We start from the raw sequence: 12,863 nt of genomic DNA, 5'->3' as shown, positions 1-12,863 counted from the left end.
GTACTGCAGCAGTGAGGAGTTTGACCTTCTGCTGTTATGCGCAAGTTTAACGAATGTTGTACTATATGTGGTTTGGAAGTGATTGAATGAATGGCCATGTGAATGGAATGATCCTTGTCTGTGAATTGACTATATAGTATGTAAACTGGATGTTAGTGTTTTTATAGTATGCCACATACAAGCACAGTAATCATGTTGATGTTGGCACATGTTAAGAGAAAGTAGTTGATCTTGCTTTTTTTTGTGGTATATGGAAAACATTGGTTTTAGTGCATTTCTGTGATATGGTTAGCTTGTGGTAAGTCTGCTCTTGGTAGTGGTTCTTAAGATTTGTGATTTCTTTATTTTTTATTTCCTCAGATGTGTAATTACATGTTGGTCATTATGGCAACAGCGTTTGATTTTCATGGTACCACTGTTCTATCTCAGACGGCAAAGGTTTTTCTGTGTGTTGACTGGAATCTCTCTCTTCTTTAGAGAGAGAGAACTGAAAGTGTTGGGCTCGTAAGGAAAAATTAATAGCAAATGTAGGGGACTTCCTTCCACATTCACAACTGCAGTGTATAAGCTAGAGAAGTCTGCTCATTGCTGTGCTCCTGATCTTTGGTTCATTGGTAGGTGTTTTATCCTGTTATATATTCCATCATGGGTGTCTTTAGTTCGGAGTGGTAATAGGAACCAGAGTAGCTTGGAGGTCTGGATATCCTCATTTGAGAGTCTTGGACAGTGTGGTTTGGAAGTCGAAAGAGGGTGAGGTGTTTTTTGTTAGAACAGCGTCGTTGTGTTCCCTGGTGTGACAATGGTTCTGTTTATTACATAACAGAACATGTGTTTGTTCTGCTACATTGTGGATGGTAGACAGCACTTTCACTTATTCTTGTGTATTTAAGCAGTTTTATTCACTTCATTGTGTGACGAATAGTAATGGTGTGAATGTGACTGTGCCTTTTGTGTAAACTTTGATGTCCTGCATGGCATTCAAAACCTATAACTGGAAGCATTCCAAGTGCTAATCCAAAATATAGCATCAGATTTTGAATCTGCCACGTTAAAGTTTTTTTTTTTTTTTTTTTTTACTGTACTGTCAGTTTTACTGAACTGATTTTAAAGGATCTTCTCCCAGCTGAAGAGCGACAGATCTATGCCTTCTGCTTCTGGGTCTCTTCTATTATGGTTTTGGATACAAGCAAGAAGGAGAAACCTGGAGGGGAGGGGGGGTGATTCTGTTAGACAAAAAAGCGGGTAGGAAGAGATCTCCAGAAATTTCAACTTGGGAAGGACCTACACAAACGTTTCCTCAGCCCATGGGTTTGGTATCTAAACTGACCGCCATTAACTTGCCATCCCTGCTTAGGACTCTGATGCCATTTATTCTCTCCCTTGACAGACAAGGGCACCAATCATCCAAACTGCCCTTCATGACTTCTTTCAGGTCCATGTGGTCCTTTAAGAGTCTGAAGAATTTTCTGAAGGATCAGATCAAGTTGGTAGTTTTTCCTGCACCCACCACCTCAGAGGTGCTGAGACCTTGGCCATTCCACCCCTATAGTTCTCCTCCTCCTGACTGCTGGAACCAGTGAAGTCATTTAAGAGTTCTAACCACATAGTCCCCCTTTTTGATAAGATGACATGGGTGTCGTCATCTCAGTTTTTGACATTCCACTCTGCCTACGTCAGACCTGGGCATGTCCCAGAGCCAAGGTGCCTGTCAAGGATCAGACTTGACTGATGTTTTCAGAGCCTTCTCTGCCTCTTGAGGTCTAGGCTTTTGAAAGTTCGGCATCTGCTTTTGTTTCAGATCCATCCTGGTCGTTGACTGTGGGATGGGCCACCTTTGGGTGTTGTCTTATCTGAGTAGGTCTATGGTATGTCTAGCAAAAGGCATTTGAAGATCCTGGCGCACTCTAGAGAAGGGAATGTCTTGCTCTTCCTTGGATCCAGCCCGAGCTTCCACCATTTCTAGGTATTCTGTGCCTCATAATCTTATTTTGGGACAGCTTGTGTCAACCAGTCCCAAGGTTCCCCAGGTTGTAGTATCCCTTACTGTTTCTTACTGTCCTCCCAATATCCACCCTCCACACAGATGCATCCTCAGGGTGTGGCATCCCTGGCTGTATCTGACTCTTTTCCAGTATCTACCCTCCCCACAGTGAAGCATAGGAAGCATAAGTGGAAAAGGAGGCACATGGATTCCTTCCAGGCATCTTTACCTCTATGAAAGAGAAGGGTATCCAAAGATCCTCACTAGAAAGCATCTCTTTTAGAGAGCTTTTGGAATTACTTAGAGGGTAAGTTAGTCCACTGATGCCTCTTCCTTGGAGGAGTTGTTTTTCCTCAATGTTCAGTGCAGGTCCATCTATGGCCTGGGTAGTACCGCCAGTGGACTGCTTAGTGGATTTGGTGTCCCAATGGACTTGGAAAAAACAGGATGTGGTTGAGCTACTGCCAAGAAAACTATCTGAAGGATAGAACACATTGGAGAAGGGGGCCAATGGGGGATGCCATTGTGGTGGCTGCAGCCACTAAAAAGGAACTTTTGGAGGAGAGTTCAACTGTTCAACCCTCTAACAGAGAATCCAGGGCATTGTAGAGGGTTGGGAAGTGTGTATGCTTAAGTGACTTTTGCCTTGCGAATGCAGAGTTACATCGCAAATTAAACCAAGACCATAGAGGGATTTGAGGAAGAAAGTTTCTAAATCATTTGCATTTCACACAGTGATGTGGAGGCCTGTAGGCCTTTGGAAACCCAACTGGCGACCGTGCAGTTTATCACCAAGGTATCCATGAGTCTTAAATGCAGCAGATGATGCAGTTTGAGCAGCAGGCATTGGCCATACTAATCAACATCACACCTGGATGTGACACTGATTGATTTTGCAGAAACTTTCAATATGTCCTCCTTGGATGCCTCTTTCAATGGGTGTGCTTTATTTGGGCTCAAGGTTAGACACATTAACTAGAAGTAAGCAGGACTGAAAAACCTTGTAGTAGGTTTTTTTTTCCACCCCAGGAAGACCCTCATCTCATAACTACAAGTTTTCCTATGCATCCATCTAGGAATCCGTCATTACCATTTCAGAGCAACTACTGCCCTTTGGTCTCACACAGCCCCCCTGGTGTTCAAGTACATGGTAGTGGTAGCAGCCCAGCTCAGGTTGCAGAGGTTTCTAGTGTTTCCTTATTTAGATGACTGCATCATGGCCTTGACACTGGTTTCATTAGTTCCTGCCAAAGACTCCTTACTCCACTTGTTTTTCTTGGGGATTACTGTAAATTAAAAAAAATCCAAACTGGAATCCATTCAAACTTTACAGTTTGACTTCTGGTGTCCGGGTGCCAATTTGTAAGCAGGCTTCCTCCATCCAGACAGTCATCTCTGCATCTTCAGACCTTTCAAATTTTGCATCATTAAAACCCACTACCCTACCTCATTTTTTGTCTTTCAGGGTCTATGGCAGGTGCTTTGTTTTGTACTGCTTGCCAGATTTTACATGAATGCTTTCTTTTCAGTGGTCCATGATGTCACAACCAATGCAGCATCCCATCAAGCTCACCAGAATTTGTAGACAATGTATTACATGGTGTATAACCTTCCTGTTGGATCTCCTGGGGCAACCTTTTGTATATCCCCCTCAAAAGGCCACACTAACTGCAGAGCCCCCCTCTGGGGTAGCAAGCATTTTAAAATGAGTATGGGCTAAGATATCTATTCTTAGACTGAAGCCAACCTTCACATCAGCATTTTGGAGATGCAGGCATTTGTTTGCACATTGCAGGCATTACTTGATTGCCTTCACACAGACATTTGACTGTACATACAAGCATCTGTGATCTGCTGCATCAACAAACTAGGCATGATCTGTTCATACCCCTTGCATTGAGAGGCTATGACGGTGTGACAGTGAGCAGTGTTTTCCCAATGCTTCTTATTGCAGTGCCCATTCCAGGCAAATCCAATTATTTATTTATTTTTTTTTTGCAGACAAGTTGAGCAGGTCTATTCTTGTACCATGAGTGGTCCTTCAAACATTCAATGGCAACCAAGATTTTCAGCTGCTGGTGCCAACTTTAGTGACGCCCATTTGCAGTCCTGGCCAACACCAAGTGCAGCAGCTTTTTTTCCCCCAAATCTCTCGGGAGGGACAGATGCGCTAGTCCATACTTTGCTCCTGGGATGCTTGTATGCTTGCCCTGTTACTCCGCTCAGTTGCGTTTCTTCAGATATTGGCTTGGTGCATGGCGAAAATGGTTCTCATTGCCTCCTTTTGGTCCTAATGGGTTTATTTCCCCCTCTGGTCCCATCCTGGATCCTCTTCTGGATTTGATTTCTCACCCCTGCTGCAAGCCTTGCATGGGCATCAAATCCCTCAGTATGACTGCTTGGCTTCTCCACTTTCAGTGATGGCTATAAATTCCAGGCTGTCCTCCAGAGCTCAAATTCTGACATCTCAAAAGCCTTCTAGTAGGAGGACTTTCAAGAGCTACTGGAAAATGTTTTCTATATGGCAAATTGTGAAGGTTTGGATCCTTTTTCTGCACCTCTGGCTTCCATTTTAGATTTCCTGGTGGGATTTGCCTTATTCGGGGGCTAGTTATTCTACAATTAAAGTACAGTTGGTTGCCTTTTCTAGTTTTCACTTGAGAACAGCATGCTCCCATTGATTTCTTAAGGTGCTCAAAAGAATTCCTAAAATATGCTTTTATCTTCACCTCCGTTCCTCTTTAGGACATCACTATCTTGTTAAAGAACCTAACACTCCATTTGAACCCACAGATTTAAATTTTCTCTTATTCAACATGTTCTTGGTAGTGGTTACCTCCACCTGGATAATTTCCAAATTGGAGGTTTTGTTGTGCAAACCCATATTTGATTTTTCATTAGGACCGGATTTCCTCGGGACTTAGCCAGCCTTTGCCCCTGATAGACTAGTTCATTCTGTGCATCTACCATTTTTCTCTAATTTTTCAAATAAACGGGAATATTTTCTTCACTTCTTGCATGTTCACTGTCAGCTTGGGTTTTCGTGGCATAGTACAAAGGACTTTAGAAAAGTAATCAACCCTTAGTTTCTCTTTCTGACAAAGTTGGGTTCCTCCATGTCTAAGGTTACCTTGTCCAGCTGGCTATCCAACTGTGTTGCCTTTGTTAGGCTAAGCAATGGCCTTGTAAACCAAAGGCACATTCTACCTTAGCAGTAGTAACGTCTCCAGCATTCTTTAACCATGTTTCTTTAGATATCATCTGTCCAGTAGCCACTTGGTCTACAGTACATAAATTTCTCATGGAGCTTGACCTGCTGTCTAGGCCTACACCTGCCTTTGGCAGCATCATCAAAAAGAATATTCTTTCTTGCTTCCCACTGGGGATTTTCTAGCTGGGGGTCTCTGTCCCATGAGTTGAAGCAGACAGAAAACACAAAATTATACTTGTTATAATACTAGATCTATGTTGTCTTCCTTCAGTCTCAACATTACAGCCATCTATCCCCTATCAAAATTCACTCCTCTTGCTTCTACTGGATCACAATGGGCCTTCCTGGTTGCCCTGTGTAGTTAGTTTTTTCCCCCTTGTAGGTAGTATCCTGTTCATATTTTGATTGCATAGTAACATACTGAGGGGAGGAGCTGTTGGTAGATCGAGAGAGGAGGAGCTTGAGCCTTGGAGACTTTAAATTTGCCAGCCTCTAATCCAATTGGATCTGATAAGACTGAAGATGACAAAGCTGATCTAGCATGCTAAATATGTAACTAATTTCTAGGACGTGATAAGTTTTAGAAGTAGGGCCACTAAAAATAAGATTTCCTCCTCTGTTTGCCCACAGTTATGTAATGTTTTATAATTTTTGTTACTAGTCTCCTACACCGCATTTGATCGAAGGTTAGTACAGTAGATTACAGTGTTTGGTGGCAGTGTTGATTTAGGAAATGCTATGTATTAGTAACAGAGCAGAGATGAGTTGCTGATCTGCATGAGCATATAGTTGCTGGACTGAAATATTCTAAATGCAACAGGAAATATGTTTGTTCAAAGGGAACTACATCTGCAACACTTGTACCATTGGGAATTGTATTTTGTATTGAAGTTTCTGAAGGCCTTTGTATATCTTGTGAAGATTTTAGTTATGTTCATATGCAAGTATTAGGTAGCTGCCCTTGGCTATTTTAAGCTTGGCCAATTTCCTTTTTTGTGTTCAAAATAACCTATCCCATCTGATTATAGATGAGCCTTACCCATCCCATGGTCAGTAATTGTATGTTACCCCCTAATGAGAATAACTGTGATCATACTGTAGATAATTTGATGGGACCTGTGCATGGGATAAAGCATTTAGGAGCTGCATCTGCCCATTAGTACCACGGGAGCTGGGGTAAATTTTCTGTTTTCCTATCCATAGATCTAAGTTGCGCTTGAAAATGGACAGGGATGAGCGTTGTTTTATGTGGATGGGGAGTCTCTTCCATAGTAGCGGTATCCTCTGCAAAATATACCTGTCCCTCCAAAATCTTGTTTTAGAAGAGGTTTAGATCTCTAGACTGAGTATTTCTGATGCCATTTGACTTGCTGATGTGCAATAAATCCATCAAAATGGATTTGGAGGATGTCTTGTTTACCAGACGCAGGTCACCTCTTTTTTTTTTTTTTTGCTCAGACTGTCTCTTCCCGCCTAAAAAGTGAATTTCTAACTGATCTGTGCTTTAAAAAGTTTAAATTGCATTTGCCTTCTGCTTTTTACAGATTTTGTACTTGTTTTATATCAATTTAAGTCGTTTTTGTATTGTATAACTGTAGGCTACACACTAAAGTGCGCTAGCCTGTTTATAGCATTTACAGTGTTTTCTGTGTGTTTTTCTGCTGTTTCCTGAAAAAAAACAAAAAAAAAATCTCTTTTCCCGCCTTTGCTGAAATAGATTAGTCCAGATTAAAGGTTTTGCTGAATTCCGGACTGTGGTATAGTTTCCTGTGTTGCCCATATCCTTACTTGGATAGTAGGAAGCTTCTCTGTTCACTAGTGAGAGTGTGGGGAGCTTTGAGCAGCCTATCTGTCCCTGGAGGAGTGGTCTCAGCCCTGAAACTAGTAGCTTATTGGCCGTTTTGGGTCAATTCCTATCTCTTTCAGTTTCCCTGCTTTAAAACCCGTGATTTATGGTCTTGCACAATTTTGCGCATAGCGCAGCATCGGGCAGTGCCGCTTAAACGGGTTTAAAGTATTCCCGGCTCCACAAAGTCTGCTCTTCACTTTTTCCCTTAGAACTGTTCTAAATCTCAAAGTAAGCACTCTATTTTCATTCTAAAGCCCTGCAGTTGCTCGTATAACTAATCTCATAAGTAAGCACTAATAAACTTAAGCACTGCACCCTCTTATACTCCCTTTAAGTACTGGCTTCCCTATTGGTCCTTTTTGATCAGTCAAAAAGTAGTTCCTTATACTATTCTGGCATGTCCAAAAGTCAGTTTCGGGTTTACTCTCCAGTCCAGCTGCGGAATCTGGGAATCTTGAGGCAATGTTACCATTGCCTTATGTACACAAACCACCCTCTTCTCCTCCCAACAAGCTCAAATATATGTGAGAGATGCAACTATATAGCCAAACTGGAGGCTGAGCTCTCTCAACCCAGTACTGGCACAGTCAGTCAGGAGGAGAAGGTAACCACACACACCACAAATCCAGTCTCACATAGACCTATCGCAACAGCAAACCAAACACATAAACACACAAAAACATACTCTGAGGCTCTAAATAAAAATCTGCCCAAGCAGCAGAGACCTCCAAAGCAGACTTCCAAGCAACCGCTACTCCACCACAATACCCACGTATCACATAGTTCACAAAGTCAGTGTGCCACACAGTCACAGCCCTTAAGGCTAAACAACACACCTAATACACTTGTAATAGGTGACTCTTGTCAGACACAGACGTCCCACTCACCAGGCTGAACAAGGAGAAGGTCACTGTAAGCTGCCTGTCTGGTGCCAGGATCCGCCACATAACACAAGCACTCAGGTCACTATAAAGCAAGTACAAATATGACTCCGTCATTGTCCATGCTGGTGTGAATTTCCTGAGACGTGCCTCCCTGGACTACATGAAAAGAGACCTAGAGGAGCTCTCTGATCATGTAGCCCAGGCCGGTATGACCCTGACCTTGAGTAGCATCTTACCCTCACCAAGAATGATGCCACAGTATAAAGAGAAAATGATCAATTTTCACAATTGGCTAAAGTATTGGTGTCATTCAAAGGGGATCCAGTGTCTGTCAGCCTGGGATGACCTGCTCGACAAGCCATGTTGCTTCGCTAGGGACGGCTTGCACCCGTCACCCCTGGGCTTTCGAATACTGGCTAAGGCTCTTGCCACCCCCATAGTGCCTTTTTTTAGGCAAGGCTCAAAAGACAAACCCACCTCCATAGACAACGCAAGGAAAAAGAAACTAAGGGTAATGCTGCTCAACGCCAGAAGTCTAAACCTCAAGATGCACGCACTCGAGACTCCTCAGTATGGAGAATATCGATGTCTGTGCAGTAACAGAAACCTGGTTCAGTGCTCCCAATAGCACCCCAGCACTACCAGGTTATACATCATACCATGCTTTCCGGCCCCAAAACTCGGACCGAACCACAAAAGGAGGGGGAGTATCCATATTATTTATTTATTTATTTATTTATTTTACATTTGTTGACCGGGCTGGTCTAGCTGGATACATGTCCATTTTCAGTAGAGGCCCGGGGAGAAAAGCTCCACAAATAAAGAGGTAGTTAAACATATCATTCAAGTATAGAGTTATAGTTATAACATTCAAAGAGGAATCAAACATATAAGTAGTACAATTATTTAAAAGAATATTCATCAAAGATACCCACATCTCCAGGTTAGTGGCACAGCACAAAGCATTGGAGACCATCCATGTGCGACTAACAGTAGGCAAAACTGCCTTTCAGTTTGTAGCCTACTACAGACCACCCTCCCAAACTCAGGAACCCCACTTTGCTTTCCTGAGAACACTGGAGAATATGAAGGTCTCTCCAAACACCATCATATTGGGCGACTTCAACTACCCAAACAAAGACTGGGAGCATTACTCAAGCCCAACACCCTCGCCCAACGGTTCCTAGAATTTATAAACTCAAATGCTATGGAACAACTGGTCACCACTCCCACAAGAGGGGAAAACGTATTGGACCTGATCATCACCAACATGGGGACTCTGTTCCATACCAGAGGTATACCCCTCATTGGTAAGATCTGACCAGAAATTAATCTCACTGGACATCCACATCCCATCCCCACCCCCAGCCAAGGAAACCACGGTGAAGAACTTCTCAAAAGCAAACTTCGCACTTCTCACAACCGAGGTGGAATCCTTCAAAGCCCCTGGGCCAGTGGAAAATACGTCCCAAACCGCAGAATCCTTTACAAACGCATTCTATGGACACCTACAGGAATGCATGGATCGTGCTATCCCAAATAAAAACAAGACTCACTCTTCCAGAAGCAGGAGACCTGTCTGGTGGACCCCAGCCATAAATAAGCTATACAACAGAAGGAGGAACCTACTACAGGACAGAGCAAAATCCCAAAAAGGAAGGCATCTTTGATCAGTACTAGCAAGAAACTATGATCCCTCATAAAATCATCTAAGGCCAGCTTTGAAAGAAAAATTGCACAAGACGCTAAAGATAATCACAAGGCCTTCTTTAGTTATGTCAGGAACATGGGTGGCAACTCCCAGATATGCTCTGAGTTTGTGCAAAATGACAAAAAATACACTAAACCCACAGACATTGCCAACATCCTGGCAGACAGGTTCAGTGCAAACTTCTCCCCCCTTCCCCCCCAAAGAGCAAATGGCTATCCCAACAGAGTGTAGCCTCCTTGACCTCACAGATGCACAGGTGAGAGCTGCCCTCTCCAAAGCAAAAAAACACAGCATCAATGGGACCGGACGGTGTCCCAGGCTGCGTCTTACACGAGCTCCAAGAAGAACTGAACCCACACAGTCACTGTTCAATCTCAGCCTTACTACAGGATATGTACCCAAGGAATGGCGTACAGCAACAGTGGTCCCACTCCACGAAGGTGGTGCCACAACAGACCCTGGAAACTATCGCCCTATAAGCCTGACTAGCCTGGTCTGCAAAGCTATGAAGCGTATCATCATGGAACTCATAAACAAAGACATTGGGAACCTCCAAACACTGGATTCTACCCAATTCGGCTTTAAGGGCAGATATTGCCTCTTGAACCTGGTTGACTTCTTTGAAACAGTCACCAAGGCCATAGATGAAGGGAAAGTAGTCCACACAGCCTAGCTGGACCTCGCAAAAGCCTTCGACACAATACCCCACTCTGGCATCATAAATAAGTTTGCCAGCTTAAATATCAACCCCTATGTCACAAGATGGGTTGCAAACTGGCTCAGGGATAGAAGCCACATGGTCAGAATTGCAGGTGCCGTGTCACACTCTAAACCAGTTACAAGTGTCGTCCCACAAGGCTCAGTCGTGGGACCTCTCTTGTTCGGTATATATTTCTCTGAGGTACAGGCTAACATGGGAGGACTATGGCTGACCAAGTTCACAGATGACTGCAAACAGGGTGCCATAATCGACTCACCGACTGACAACAAGCATCCTCCAAAAGGGTCTCACAGAGATGGATTACTGGTGCCAGTGCCATGGCCTAAAGCTAAATGCCAAAAAGTGCAGAGTCATCCCCTTTGGGAAAAACAGTGCCCACAAATTACCACATAGGTGGTAATCCATTAAGTACGGAAGAAGTAATTGGGGATTTGGGGACCCAAGTAGATAGCAATCTCTCCTTTGACAATCACATTGACAAAGTGGTTAGAAAGACCTTCTATATAGCCCACCTTATCACGAAAGGGTTCACATCTAGATCAAGAGAGGTCATTGTACCCCTCTACTCATCAGGCCTATCATTATATACAATGCCCCATTTGGGATGTACCTTACCCGACACCTGCAGCAACTGGAAAGACCCCAAAAGTACCTCACCAAGAGGATCAAGGGACTTAAACAGATGCCCTACGCAGTTAGGCTAAAGAAACTCCAGCTCTACTCAGTTGTTTACCGCCTGCTCAGAGGCGATCTGTGCCTGACTTATAAAGCCATGTCCAAACCAGAATTAATGGACATGCTCCACCTTAGGAAATCCAAATCCCTTAGAGCTACATGCTCCAGGGACTTAAACCTCAGCACAGAAATAAATAGGACATACTGGGGGGACAGATTCATATCCCAGAGGCTCCCCTCACAATGGAACAAAATCCCAGTCCATGTTAGGCAGAGCCCCTCAATGACCCTCTTCAAGAGAAATCTTGACGAGTGGATAGGAGATCGTAGGTTTTACCCCTGGGATCTCTTCTGTGTCCCTACTAGACAGAGGCACAGTAAAACCTACTATACAGAGGCACAGTCAACTAATTTAAAAGGGTGGTGAAAGCCAAACACACTCTGGCTAGGCTTATAAATGCCCTGGGGCAGATAGCCTAGTATCAACCTATGAACATAAGCAGTCTGTAGGATGCAGATTATAGTGACAGGGCTTTGAGTTGGTCCATGTATGACATTTTCTTTAGGCCTTGCATACATTTAGTAAGTGGGCGTTCATCACACGCAACAACTGGAAGGCCAAAAATGGGCATTTACTCAGCCCTCATTGGGCCAGTCATTGAGTATAAGGTGGACAATGACTTCCCTAGATCTAGACACATTCCCTTTGTTTATAAGCTGTGCAATATATAAGGACTTTCTTACAGTAGATAAATGCTTGTTAAAAGCTAGGTCATTGTCTACAAAGGTTCCTGCATCTTGCACTACTGGGTCAACTCTTAGGGGCGTATTGTCAATGTGATGGTTCCCTGGGGTAGATGACTTTCCAAAGGATGATATAATGCATTTTCTGGCATTTAGCTTCAGACCATGATTTTGACACCAGTTATTTGAGACAAAGCGTCCTGCAAGATGGCTAAGCCATTTGGGGACTCCTCCTTCTAGATTGTAGTCATCTGTATAACTGTATAGTTAACTGTAATATGTTTTAAATCACATCCACAAGAAACTCTTATGCTATTTTTGATGAATTTGCATTGCATTACATTTGCTTTCTGTGTATGTTCAGTAAGTAATTTTCAATGATTCTGTTTTCATTTATTTTGCGTTTCATTTCAACATGCGCATGTATGCACGCATGTGTGTGTATACGTAACCACCGATATAGATCGACGTATGTGTAATTTTGGAGCAATCTGCTCAGTCACAGAATCAGATCACCACTTTATATCTCAATCTCAAAAAAAAAAATCTCATCTCTTTCAAGAACAGAAATGACTGTCCGATGTCTGCTAATTTCTTGATCACACACTGTTCTCTCAATTCTGAATTCAGCATCACAGTACTGTATTTACTCCCAAGTTTCTTCAATATTTTTCAAAGACTTTTGTGTAGCTCAGAACTTGCATGCTAATTGTACTGTGCTGTATTTTGTTTTTTTTTCATTCTACATTATTGCTTTGACTGCCTTATGGCCCAGGTAAATGTTTGAAAGGGTACTGCACAAGCCCACCCATATAACATGAAGTAAGGTGCAATTTGATTTGACAAGTTGAATTGCCATCTATGCTGTACGAGTACTAGATGTGAAAATGTGCTGTTACACCTTACATTTTTCATTTGTTTTACACGTTTATTATCTTTAGTGGTTTTCACGCAGCAGAGTCTTGTCTGACTTCTGCAGCAAATGATAGATAATATAGGTTTATCGGGATGCTCAAGAGAGAACTTTTCTACCTAAAATGTGTAAGGCCCTTCCAAAGTACTACACACTTTTTGATTCTCACTCGTA

General features: G+C 43.0%; 1 protein-coding gene across 1 annotated transcript in view; it reads left to right on the top strand.

The window, feature by feature from the left end:
- Positions 1-12,863, top strand: part of LOC122802559 — a 133,372-nt gene that overhangs the window by 77,821 nt on the left and 42,688 nt on the right. The gene's annotated exons all lie outside the window — the stretch shown is intronic.

This window comes from Protopterus annectens, chromosome 5.part0 (genome assembly GCF_019279795.1).
Source record: "Protopterus annectens isolate FY-2018-M chromosome 5.part0, PAN1.0, whole genome shotgun sequence".
Lineage (NCBI taxonomy): Eukaryota > Metazoa > Chordata > Ceratodontiformes > Protopteridae > Protopterus > Protopterus annectens.
This window is presented reverse-complemented; position numbering and strand designations above follow the sequence as displayed.